We start from the raw sequence: 12,091 nt of genomic DNA, 5'->3' as shown, positions 1-12,091 counted from the left end.
AAAAAAAAACTGTGGGAACACAGTTCTGTTTGAGAGAGACCCGAGTCAATGCCTATGTAAAGCATTGCTGTTTCCAATGCCTTTGGCCCCCGACGCATGCTTGGCTGTACATGGCCGAAGGCCGAGGACACCGGGTGTCTCCGCCATTTTCCTTCGTTATACCAAGCTAACTGTGGGGGACTCGCCATTTATGTAACGGTCCCTTGAGGAACAGCGCAAGGATGTGTGACAGGCTTATGGGGACTCTTTTGCAACTCCGCCCGTGCAATGGGTGGACTCTCGTCTACCCGTGGGCATCCCCAGGGAAGTCTTGTGTTGCTACCCATTTAGCCTAACCACTTCCTCTAATGGCCGTTTCCACACGAGCGCCACGATGAGGCAGAGTAGCGTGCTCGCGGCTGCTGTATCCAAAGTATTCCAAAGGAACGGCAAGTGCCGATACAGTTTGGTGTCAGCGGCGTCGCAGGCTCTTCCAGGATGTATCTCTGAGCGGTCATCTGTTATTAGAACGTCTGGGGGCCACTGTCCAATAAGCCAAGGCGTACTATACAACCTTGACAGATACCACCCCGCTTTATAGCCAGGGCGCAATGAGCATGCTTTATCAAAGCTATTATATAATAATAATTTTAATAAAAGTAAAAAATTACACTATTCTTGTAATCTTTCGAATCTTGGACTTCAGAGACCTTCCTTCAGGAACAGTACCAGGAAAAAGAAGAAGAGTCATACAAAGAAAGCGATAGGAAGACATCTTATAAAATACAGACGTTGCTTCAAAAAAGAAGATTACATCAAAGAGTAGAAAGATTACATCAAGAGTAGAAAGATTACATCAAAGAGTAGAAAGATTACATCAAAGAGTAGAAAGATTACGTCAAAGAGTAGAAAGATTACATCAAAGTTTAGAAAGTCCTGTCATTGGAAGAGCTTCTAACTTAAGGCAAAAGACAGAGAGGAAAGGAGAAAGACGTTTGACAGATCATGTGAGGTGCCCCAACAGCTCAACAGACGAATAAATAGGCGATTGTGATCGTTAAAAACGTAATATTGAAGCCAACACATTTCAGACATAGATCCATAGATAGTAAGGCAGTATATAATGGATGGCTGCCTTTTCGTGCGGTTTGCGCGCTGGACTGTCGTTCGGATTTATCGACGGTCGAGGGTTCAAGCCCTGCCCGCTCCCATCCCCCGTCGTCCTGCGGGAGGTTTGGACTAGGAAGTAAACTATCTTCAACTCTGAAGGAATATCCGAAACATGTAAAACATTTTACAAAACATTTTATAAATCATAATATTATTTCAAACTAAAGAAATGTTCCCAAAATGATTGAAAAAAAAGTTTTGGATTTTATTTAAAAAAAAAAAAAAAAGCAAGAAAACAAATCCCATGAGTAACTCGGATTAGTCTCTCGCAAACAGGTTTAATTAATAAAGTGAAGTCTAGTTAGTTTCGCAAAGAATTAGACGCCAGACAACAATAAATCCTACAGCATTAGTTTCGTATTTATTGAGACACCCCCCAGCCGAGACAGTCATTACAAATCTTTCTTGCTAACTTTCAGGACTGAAAGGAAAAAGGCAGAGAACTCGTTAGAGACCACGAGAAGTCAGTGACTCACGCTCGATAAGGTTAATCTTGGGTCATGGTACAATTTTGTTTGACTTTAGTCTGGCATGTCAAAGACACGGTTGACACATTGACTTTGTCGTAGAACTATTGTCAGACAAAGCCAATTTGACAATGCCAACTTTGAGCATCAAGTTTCAATTAGTAAAAATGTGTGACAGACAGACTGACTGAATTGAGATAAGCTTTGTAAAAAGACTACAATCTCAGATGTAATTCAACAATAAAGAATTTAAAATTGCACACGTACAAATGCACATCAAATATCTTACGTTGGACTAGGAACTAATCAGCACTGATAATATGTATCTTGTAGGTCTATCATCTAACTTCAAGGACTAACAAACAACAGCCCACCTTTGCACAAACATATTTTTTTTTTCGATATCAAACAAAATTATTAATTGTCAATAATCAATTTACTAATTAGTTAATTTGTAAATTGGTTCATGTTTTGTCAGGTACAATAAATAATTGTTTAATGTTTCAACTTGGTCTGAGAATGGGTATGAGATCATCATAATCATCATCATCAAACTCCATTTGAGTGAGTGCTTGAGAGGCTCAGATCCTCTCTTGCAAAAGCCCTGGACAGAAACCCTGCTGTCTTGCGTAGTGCATAAATGTCGCCATACAGGTCGAGAATTTTGGGTTTCCCAGACCTGTCGAGACGGAGATCAGCAAGTCTGGGGCAGTTAAACAGAATATGAGGCACGGTTTCCTCTTCTTCCCCGCAGCGGGGCCACCGTGAATCAAAATTTGGCCATAGCCGCGAGAAATATGAGCCAACAGGACAGTGGCCTGTCCTGCACTGTGCTATAATAGTTTGCTCAGGCCTGAACAGCCTCCACCACGGGGAAGTGCGGTCAGGGCGCCTCATGCGCTCCCAGACTCCACGGGCTTTTTGGGACTTGTCCCAGCACTCAAACTACTTTTTCATTTCTTTTTTTTTTGTATTATAGCCAGGGCTTGATGAAAGCTTACAGCCTCATCCGTGGGTGGAATTTGCCCTACCTGGTGGGCCAAAGAGTCTGCAATTGTGTTGCCAGTCACACCTATGTATGAGATAAATAAGGTATTCAATTATCTATGTGGACAAACCCAAAATATTTAGCCATATATCTGAATACTGAAAAATTTCCCTTATTCGGCATCAAAATAATTAATTACCAGTAATTAATTGGCTAATTGGTTAATTAATTTTTATTGATACATATATTTCTTCGCCAATGAATAATTGCGCAAAGTTACAACTTAATCCGAGAATGGGTGTGAAAGAAATAATGTGTTCAAGATTTTTACCAGACAGGCAGAAAGACAGGCAGACAGAGTGAGTTGATATAAGCATAGTAATAAAACAGATTATTAAAATAATTGTTCATATAAAGGTTAAATATGTCAACACGTTGAGTATTAGAAAAACAAATTAGTCGCTTATATGTGAAGGTCTAATGTGAGAAAAAATAAATAAATTGACAATTTAAACGAGGGTCACTGACAATGACTTATGTCCAGGGTAGATCTAGATTTAGGTCACGTCCAAGCATCCGATCCCACGTTTCTCGTTTCGGCTGGGCAGCCAAAAAATATGTAAGCGGTCCAAAAAAAAAGTAGCCTTCAATTGCTCAATAATTACAATCAACATGAAGATTGTATTTAAGAGATAAAGTAGGGCGTTTTGTTTTTAATGAAAGTTTGTAAATTATCGATTAAGACGATAAAAGAATGATTTAGAATAAATAGGTACATACGCTTGACTACTCTTATCTTATCTTATAGATTACAGACGTTACTTCAGAATAGATGACAATTAAGTCCTACGCGTATAATGTATCAATCTAGTTATGCGTGTTAATCAGTGATTGAAACTTTGCTAAGTCGTTGGTTTTCCTGGCAGATTCAGGCAACCCGTTCCATGCTTTAATGGCACTAGAGAAGAAGGAACTTTATTTGAATTTGTCCTAGCAAAAAAAAAAAAGAAATGTTTTTTATGGTTCAGTGTTTATGATGTATTTTTGTTTATTTACTATGTAGTCTTATGTAGGCCTACTGAAGTGTCTATACATTTTTTTTTTCTTATGGTGCTATTATGAGCAGCGACTTTTGACTGTAAACAAATAGACTATATATATATATAGATCTATAAATTTTATGACTAATCTACAAAGAAGAATGCACAAAACTAAGGTACATACCGCTGGTCGGAGACAGTCGCTGTGACTGTTAACTGCAGTGTAAACAAATCCATAAAGAATAACCTAGTAAATAACGACTGCAAATTGAAACCAAACACTTGATCGAACACTCCGGAGTCCAAAGCTTTTCTTTTTTTCTTTCTTTACTTAACAGAAGACTCCCTATGAGACTAATTCGATTACAATCTAGATCGAGTCGCTATGTAGTATACTGCTTTCTAGTTAAAACAAAGAATACATTCTGAAACCACAGGTGTTTTTTTTTTTTCTTTTGCCTCTCCGTGTCACTGCCACATTCCAAAGTCGATCAACACATTTCACTATAGAGGGACATGGTCCCAGTACGGAAGTGAACTCCCCCACCTACCACCTAAACTGTAATGTGGTTAGAAGAGAGGGGAGAGAAGTCGGGAACAATGCTAGTTTCTTACGCTCACGAAACTGGGTTTGATTCAATTATACGTATTTAAAAAATGTCCCTAACACAGCTATACATATACTAAAATAATTTACATGTGACGATATATATTGAATTAAAAAAAAATAAATAAATAAACAAAATTCAGCAAACGTACTTCTCTCCCCTTGAAAGGAACGAATGCAGGGAAAACGTCAAGAGTGACAGGGGGACTAAGGGGGAGAAAACTTGGTCAAACCTTTGCACTTGTCAAAAGATGACTTTTTTTTTTTTCTAACAATGAACGAGAGGGTAAGGAGGGGGGGGGGGGAGGAGAAGGCTCTATCCCGCTGAATGGAGAGGGGGCTGGGATCAAGTGACGGTCCCTTTCCTTTCATTTTCTTACAACGGGGCTGTTGGGGCAGGGCCTGGAGGGTGGGGAGAGATATTTGTGATAGGAGTAGGTGGGAATACAGGTGGGGAAAAAAACTGAGAGTAGCGAAGAGAGAGAGAGAGAGAGAAAAAAAAAAAGAGAGAGGACGAGAAAGGAGAGTGGGTGTAGGTAAGAAGGTCGAAACCTCAATGGCTGAATGTGTGACCTCTTGGAAAGAATTATATTTTCATCTCCCTTTGAAACACCCTTTTTTTTTTTTTTAAAGTCAAGGGCAACATCACTGTTGTACGTGACACATTCGCCGACGAAACGAATAGATAAGCCGGTATGAAATTTAAACTATTTTTTTAAGCATTCACCCTCTTATTCATCTATTTCAACTGGTAAAAAATCTTGGTGGAATTTTAAATCGCAAAATTACATCCTAATATTACCTATGAAATAAGTTTTAATATTTACCATGGTTATAGATTTAAAATCTTATGATTCCTTTTTCAAATCAACTTGTTCTACAAACTGGAAAGTTAGCAATATTTGATTTTGTAGTGAAAATGATAAAAAAAAAACTTTTTTTCGTACACCGGATGCAGCAAAAAGTTTTTTTTTTTTTTTTCACCTTGCAATAAAATCTCTAATTGAAATATTCCTTAAACTTGACTTTTTCGTTTTGTATGTTGCTTAGGAATTGAAGATAAACCTCCATTTACATGACAATGATGGCGGCGGGCAGAGTTTGAACCGGGCACCATTAAAACGAAATACAGTGCGCTTGCCATACAAAACAGCTATAAAGTTAGAATAATATCATTATTTTTTTTTTTTGAAGTATTTAGATTATGGCTGTTGTCATGGGTTCGAATCTCGGTGAAGACTGAGATTTTGAATTTTTGATATCTTAAGGGCGCCTCTGAGTCCACCCAGCTCTTAAGGGTACCTGACATTAGTTGGGGAAAAGCAAAGGCGGTTGGTCGTTGTGCTGGCCACATGACACCCTCGTTAAACGTGTGCCACAAAATCAGAAATGTAGTGAGGGGGGGCAAGAAGGGCACGATGCCCCCGGGCTAAACCTTCAGGGGGGGGGGGCGCCACACGCAGCCTATATTTCTATGATATATTCATGGAAAATTGTGGGGCGTCAATAAAGTAGGGCCTATGTTGCCCCGGGCGCACGTTTTGATCACTACGCCTCTGACAGAAACAGGTGACATTTACATCATGTGCCCTCTAAATCGAAAGGTCTAAAAGGGGAACTTTTTTTTTTACTTTTTCTTTACTCCAGACACATACACACATGTATCTGATGTAGTAAAACAGTAATTGTATTTCTTGTCTTTTATATTCAAGAAAGTCTATCTAACTACGTACCGGCAAGCTGCGACGTATCCACGACATTGACATGATCAAGTTCGCCTACTATCAAAACCGAATTCCTCAACTGTACAATCCTCGTATTGTGTGCGTATATAATACAGTGTGTGTGTGCGTATAATACAGTGTGTGTGTTTCAGTGTGTGTGTTTGTGTGTAAGTTGAGGTTTGTTGTGGATTTTAAGTACTGCACGTGCAAAGTAGGGTCTTAACTCTTTCTCTCCGTAATTATTTACCACATTCTGGTGGAATCAACGTTGGTATCATCAGTTAGGAGTGAAAGAGTTAAAAATACAACTCAAAGAAAGGTTATTTTACAATTTAACAATTTTATTAATTTTTGTTTTTACCACAAAGTACCAATGCTACAAAGGCAGTCATAATTGCATATAATAACAATGTACACATAATCAAGATGAATATAAATGAACAGTAATACTAATGAAATAGGTTCTATAAATCTTAAATTATAATTATAACAATAATTATAAACAACAATATCGCAACTATCAGATCCCGCGATTCGCAAACAGCGAAATGGTTATCTAGCATCTAATGATCCTCATTCACCAATCGTAAACAAACAACATTTAGTCACGTGATCTTATTAATGAAACAACGGAAAAAACTGTCACGTGGCAACCATCATGAATTAAACATTAGATCGTAAATTATATAGAAGAGATAGAGCACCACGTGGCTAAATGTTGTTTGTTTACGATTGGTGAATGAGGTCCATTACAATCCAAGCCATCAACATAGGAACACATAAAATGGGAATAATGATGTCTATAGTGTAATGCACCAATTGTAAGACAAATTTCCCTACGGACAATAAAGATTACTGCATTCCTCACTAATCTTCGGACTCGAAGTCGAAGACAAGCCTTATTATTACTATCTTATCTTATCTTATCGTATATAATACTTATTATTATTATGTTAGAAATGAACGAGTAGTCATTCTCTGGCGCTGCCAGGGTCGAGTTTCGCTAAAGAGAAACAAGATTCATCGTAGTCCCTTTAATAGTTTCCACTGAGGAATTTTCTGGTGATGTGGCAGGTTATTATTATTATTATTATTATTATTATTATTAAAACAACGATATTAAATTCTTTAGCAGGATTTAGCTTCTGAAAAAAAAAAGCAAGAATTAACTTTAGGAATACACTGAGTTTTTTTTAGTATTTTTACAGATTAAGAATTTAACAGTTCAGCTAATTTTTCATCATTGGGACAGGGATCCGACGGGGGCCTCCTATGGGTTTGTGGGATAACACAAACTCTCTTTCTAATCTTGTTTTTTTTAAACTAATCTTGTTATGTATAATTTATACTGCTCAAACCCTAGCAGATAATGAAAGGCATGACCCATTTCGTGAGTACAAAACGGACATACGGATATTAAGAATGAAAAAAAAAAATTTCCACTTTCAGACCATGCGATCTATGGAGCAGATGATGTAAAGTCATCTGTTTCTGCGGCCCACGGTCAACGAGAAGGTGTCATGTGGCATGAAATGCGCGTATGAAAGAATTTGTTTTGTTTTTGTTTTAAAGCACTGTCTGTACTCTGTAATCAATAAGATAAACAGATTCAAGGATATGTAAAAGTCATAGAAGTAGGTATTAGAACTGACAAAGCCATAACCACATACAAAAGCAAAGTACTACCTAAAATGGACTTTCGAGCATTCGTCGGATTGACAAAGGAGTTGAGGCGAAGGCTCTTCGAACTCAAGACGTATAAGCCTGCTTGAACAAACCGCTCTGTCTGGAAGAGGTCCAAGTCAATGCCTATGTAAAACATTGTTATTTCAAGATGAGCGAAGACAAGACAGAAATAATTCAGATTGGTACTCGGGACAATGTCTCAAAAGTCGAGAGCACAGATTCTCTTATTATTATGAACTGCCAGGTTCCTTATGTCGATGTAGTGCGGAATCTTGGAGTTTTCTTTGACTCAACAGTATCTTTCGACCCACACATAAGCCAGCTCTGCAAGGGTCTTTATCTGCAGCTGCGCAAATTAGGCAAACAAAAAAGCTAGCTGTGGCATTAATATTCTCCCGCCTTGACTACTGCAACGCCGTGCTAGCAGGCATACCCGATGACAAAATAGCCAAGCTGCAACGTATTCAGAACAACGCCGCACGAATAGTCATAAGAAAAAAAAAGACGAGATTCTGCTACTACTCTCTTAGCCTTGCGTACACTCCACTGGCTTCCTGTGAAAACGAGAATCAACTACATGGTGGCTACAATTTGACATCAATGAAATGCCCTTGTACCTTAAAGAACTGATCACTCCAAATGTCCCCCAGAGAGCCCTGCGCTCAATGGACTCAACTACTCTTGTAGTGCCACGTTTCTCCCTCAAAGGCTACGGTCTGCGGGCTTTTTCAGTGCACGCCTCAAAAGTTTGAAACTCTCTCCCCATTGATCTCAGGCAGACAACATGCTACACTACTTTTAAGAAGAACATTAAGACCTACCTGTTTAAAACTTTTTAAGATTAGTTTGTCATTGTAACTCTCGTGTTTATGTTTGGAATGTTATCACATCGCCTTGTGACTACACTTTGTTTGTTAACATAATAAAAGTATTATTATTATTATCTGGCATTCCGGGCGCATGAACTAGAATACATGACCGAAGGCCGAGCACACCGGGAACCCCCGCCGTCTTACTATGTCTTACCAAGATAACCGTGCAGGACTCGCCTTTAGTGTAACGGTCCCTTGAGGAACGGCGCATGTTATATCGACATGCACGTGGAAGCTCTCTTTCATCTATGCACTGTGCAATGGGAAAGCTCTAGCATTGCCGTAGACTTTTTAGACACATCCACAGGAGTTTTGTTTTGCTATTCGTTTAGCTGAACCACCTCTTCTAGCGATCGTTTCGAAGCAACCAAACTAAGAAATAGAATCATAAATGGATTTCGATTATCAAACTGTTGTTTATAAAGGGATGACTTTACAAGGGGGAAAAACAAAGACTAACAAATTGATGGAAATATTATTATCAGGATATTGAACTCTTTCTCTCCGTAATTATTGACCAAATTCTGGTAGAATCAACGCTGGTATCGTCAGTTAGGAGAGAAAGAGTTAACTATTCTGTATCGAACAAGAAAAACTTTACATGTAAAAAAAAAATAAATCACTCCGTACACAGAGTAGACATACTGTGAATTATTCCTCGTTGCATCCACAAGAAAAACATAACATGTAATTTAAAAAAACAACTCCGTTTTTTTTTTAAAAAAGGTAGAGTACCCTTACAGCATTTATCAGGAAGCTTTCATAAAAGTTAATATTGTGAAATTATATTGCCAAATACGTTTGCCAAGGTAGGTAATCAATTTAAATATATTTAGTAAAAAAACACTCGAAAACTGTATTGCTTCCCTTTTATTTGTATATTTATTCATTTTTTAAAAATGTAATCATCACCATAATGCTTGAATGCGATAAAGCAGTGATGCCCAAAATACGGCCCGCGGGCCAAATCCGGCCCGCGAAGTGGTTCTATCCGGCCCGCCGACACGTCGGCACAAAGTGTAGACCCCCATTTTTTTTTCCAGAAAAAAAAAAGTTTTAAAATGTATCTTACCTACGTTAGGGCACTGATGGAATGGTCCTATGACCTTTGACATTTGTACGTTTAGGAAATGAGGGAGCCGAAGAAACCTCAAGTGGACTCACAATTTAGAATCTACCAGGAAAAGTAAACGGATCTTTTCTTCTTTTTTTTTTTTTTTTTTTGTGGAACATGATAATAAGTCATGTTTAGCCAAAATGTTTTATTTGTAAAGAAAATCAACAACAAATAAACGAAACTATAATACAAATATGACGGCATTCTTGGTTTTGAGCACTAATTTTTAAAAAATTAAACTACGCATATACATTGAGGATAGGGAATATTTAGCTAAAAGAGACAAGAAAATGAGTCGTTGATAAAGCTAATTCAGTCTCAATTTGTAAGTAGAGAAACGAAGCCCTTTTCCGACGTTTAAAAAAAAAAGAGATAACTTTCAGATAGCGCATTAAGTAATGTAAGTACTAGATCCACAGGTTTCTAAAAAAAAATGTTTCAGATCAATTTAGTTTTTGTAACTTCTCGATCATGTGGCCCGCGACACGAGTGACGGAAATTAAAATGGCCCGCACTTCGAATTAGGTTGGGCATCACTGCGATAAAGGATTGTTTCTTTAAATTTAGATTTTTAGAATTTCGATAACAAAATTTACATTCACATTTAATTAACACTGAATAATTGTCAACTTTTTAGTTTACATTGCAGATGTTTATAGTTCTACAATATCACCACAATCACAGAATCACACTGCTCTTTGTTTAACATCCACTTGCGGATGAACGCATCACGCGGACCTTTGGATTTCCAAATACCATCCGGCCACGGCTTGGCCACCTAACAGGGCCACTCTAGTTGCTGAGGTCCTAAAGGTAGCGCTAGTCCATAAAAAAGATTGGACCATAGCACACTGAACATTTCTAAGCTTGATAGATGCGCTATATACAAGCAATCAAAATCTTATTTTAGCATTAATTATGTAGAAGTGAATTGATACAAAACAAAACAAACTATTTATATCACTATAAAAACTGACGTTTCGTCTCTGACGTGGGATCCATAATTTACCTATTCAAAAATGGATTGCAATTGTTCTTTTGAAAAAAGAAAACTTAATACGTTTTTCCTTTTGTGATTCTAGAACTTGTCCTCGTCTCTCATCGTAAAAAAAAAGTAAAGTTCCCCTTTCAGACCTTGTGGTCTATAGGGCAGATGTTAGGTACCCATTAGAGCTGGGTGGACTCAGAGGCGCCCAAGGATGCCGAAATAAAAAAATACCAGTCTTCACCAGGATACGAACCTGGGACCCCCGGTTCAGAAACCAAGCGCTTTACCGCTCAGCCACCGCGCCTCTAATCGTAGTTGTCCAATATTCCACAAGAGACTTTACAATCGGTCTGATGCCAGTGGTGTGGCAGTGATGGGCAGCTGCATGTCTTTGTGGGGCTGCCCCTTAAAGCAGTGTAGGACAACTGTATAGCAATGCAGGACAGCTGTGTTGCTGTTTGGCGAGCTGTATGGCAGTGTGGGGATCATGATGGGACGGCTGTATGGCTGTGTGTGGCAGTTGTATGTATGTGTTGGATAGCTGTGTGGCTGATTGGGGCAGCTGTATAGCTGTGGAGGGAAGCTGTGATGTGCAGCTGTATTTCTGTAGAGGACAGCTGTATGGCTGTGTGAGGAGATCTGTGGTTGTGTGTGGCAGTTGTATGGCTGTGTTGGACAGCTGTGTAGCAGTGAAAGGCATTTATGGTGCTGTGTAGGACAGCTTTATGACTGTTGTGGCTTTTTGAAATTGAGTTTGGCATGCTTATGGATGTTCCTTTCTTCTTCTTCTTCTTCTTGCCAGCTTTATTGCTGCTGAGCTGTGAGCTCTTTTGCAGACTGTGCCAAGGAAAAAATAGTGTGCTGTTTTCTTCAGTTGTTCAGCACTGCCGTACAGGGTGTTGGGGATGTTCCTTTGAAATGTAAGACTATTGCATGCTAATCCAAAGGTCAAGCAGGTCGATTGGATCCTCGAGGGCCGCGATCACTTAGTCAAAGTTTCAAGCAATATCTGTAGGTCCATTGACCCAGCAATGCTGCTCAGTCTCAGCGTGGTGCTCGGGTGGAAACGGTCGATATAACACTTTAATAGAGCTGTGTGGCTGTGTAGCATAGGGTGTAAGATAGCTGTGTGGCTATGTAACCATTAGTTAACTTACTTAACAGAACTGTAACGTGGCGGCGAGCTATTGGTCTAAACTGTCCAACCTCATCTACGCAATCACGTGGACCTGTTGACCACAATCTCACCATTTCGTACAAGCCATGATAGAGTGAAACTGTAAATTTAGCTCTACCAATATATAAACAAACATAGTTTGTAACAATGAGAGCTCATTAATTAGTTAAGTCAAGGAGCTTTAGAACCCTTGACCAATGCGAAAGATTTTTAAGGGGAATCACTCCCGTCTTTACAATAGCTCAAAACATAGTTATTTCCCCGTTATGTCACATC

The 12,091-nt window shown here is 38.8% G+C and overlaps 1 protein-coding gene across 1 annotated transcript in view; it reads right to left on the bottom strand.

Annotated features, from left to right (window-relative positions):
* LOC106078213 (uncharacterized) overlaps positions 1–4,374 on the bottom strand; it is a 40,756-nt gene extending 36,382 nt beyond the window's left edge. The window contains exon 1 of the mRNA XM_056031053.1: positions 3,829–4,374. The gene's annotated coding sequence lies outside the window, so the exon portion shown is untranslated. The remainder of the gene's footprint in view (positions 1–3,828) is intronic.
* Between the last annotated feature and the right edge of the window lie 7,717 nt (positions 4,375–12,091).

Source organism: Biomphalaria glabrata, chromosome 5, assembly GCF_947242115.1.
Source record: "Biomphalaria glabrata chromosome 5, xgBioGlab47.1, whole genome shotgun sequence".
NCBI classification, from domain to species: Eukaryota; Metazoa; Mollusca; class Gastropoda; family Planorbidae; genus Biomphalaria; species Biomphalaria glabrata.
The sequence above is the reverse complement of the archived record's forward strand: the minus strand, read 5'-3'. Positions and strand labels throughout refer to the sequence as shown.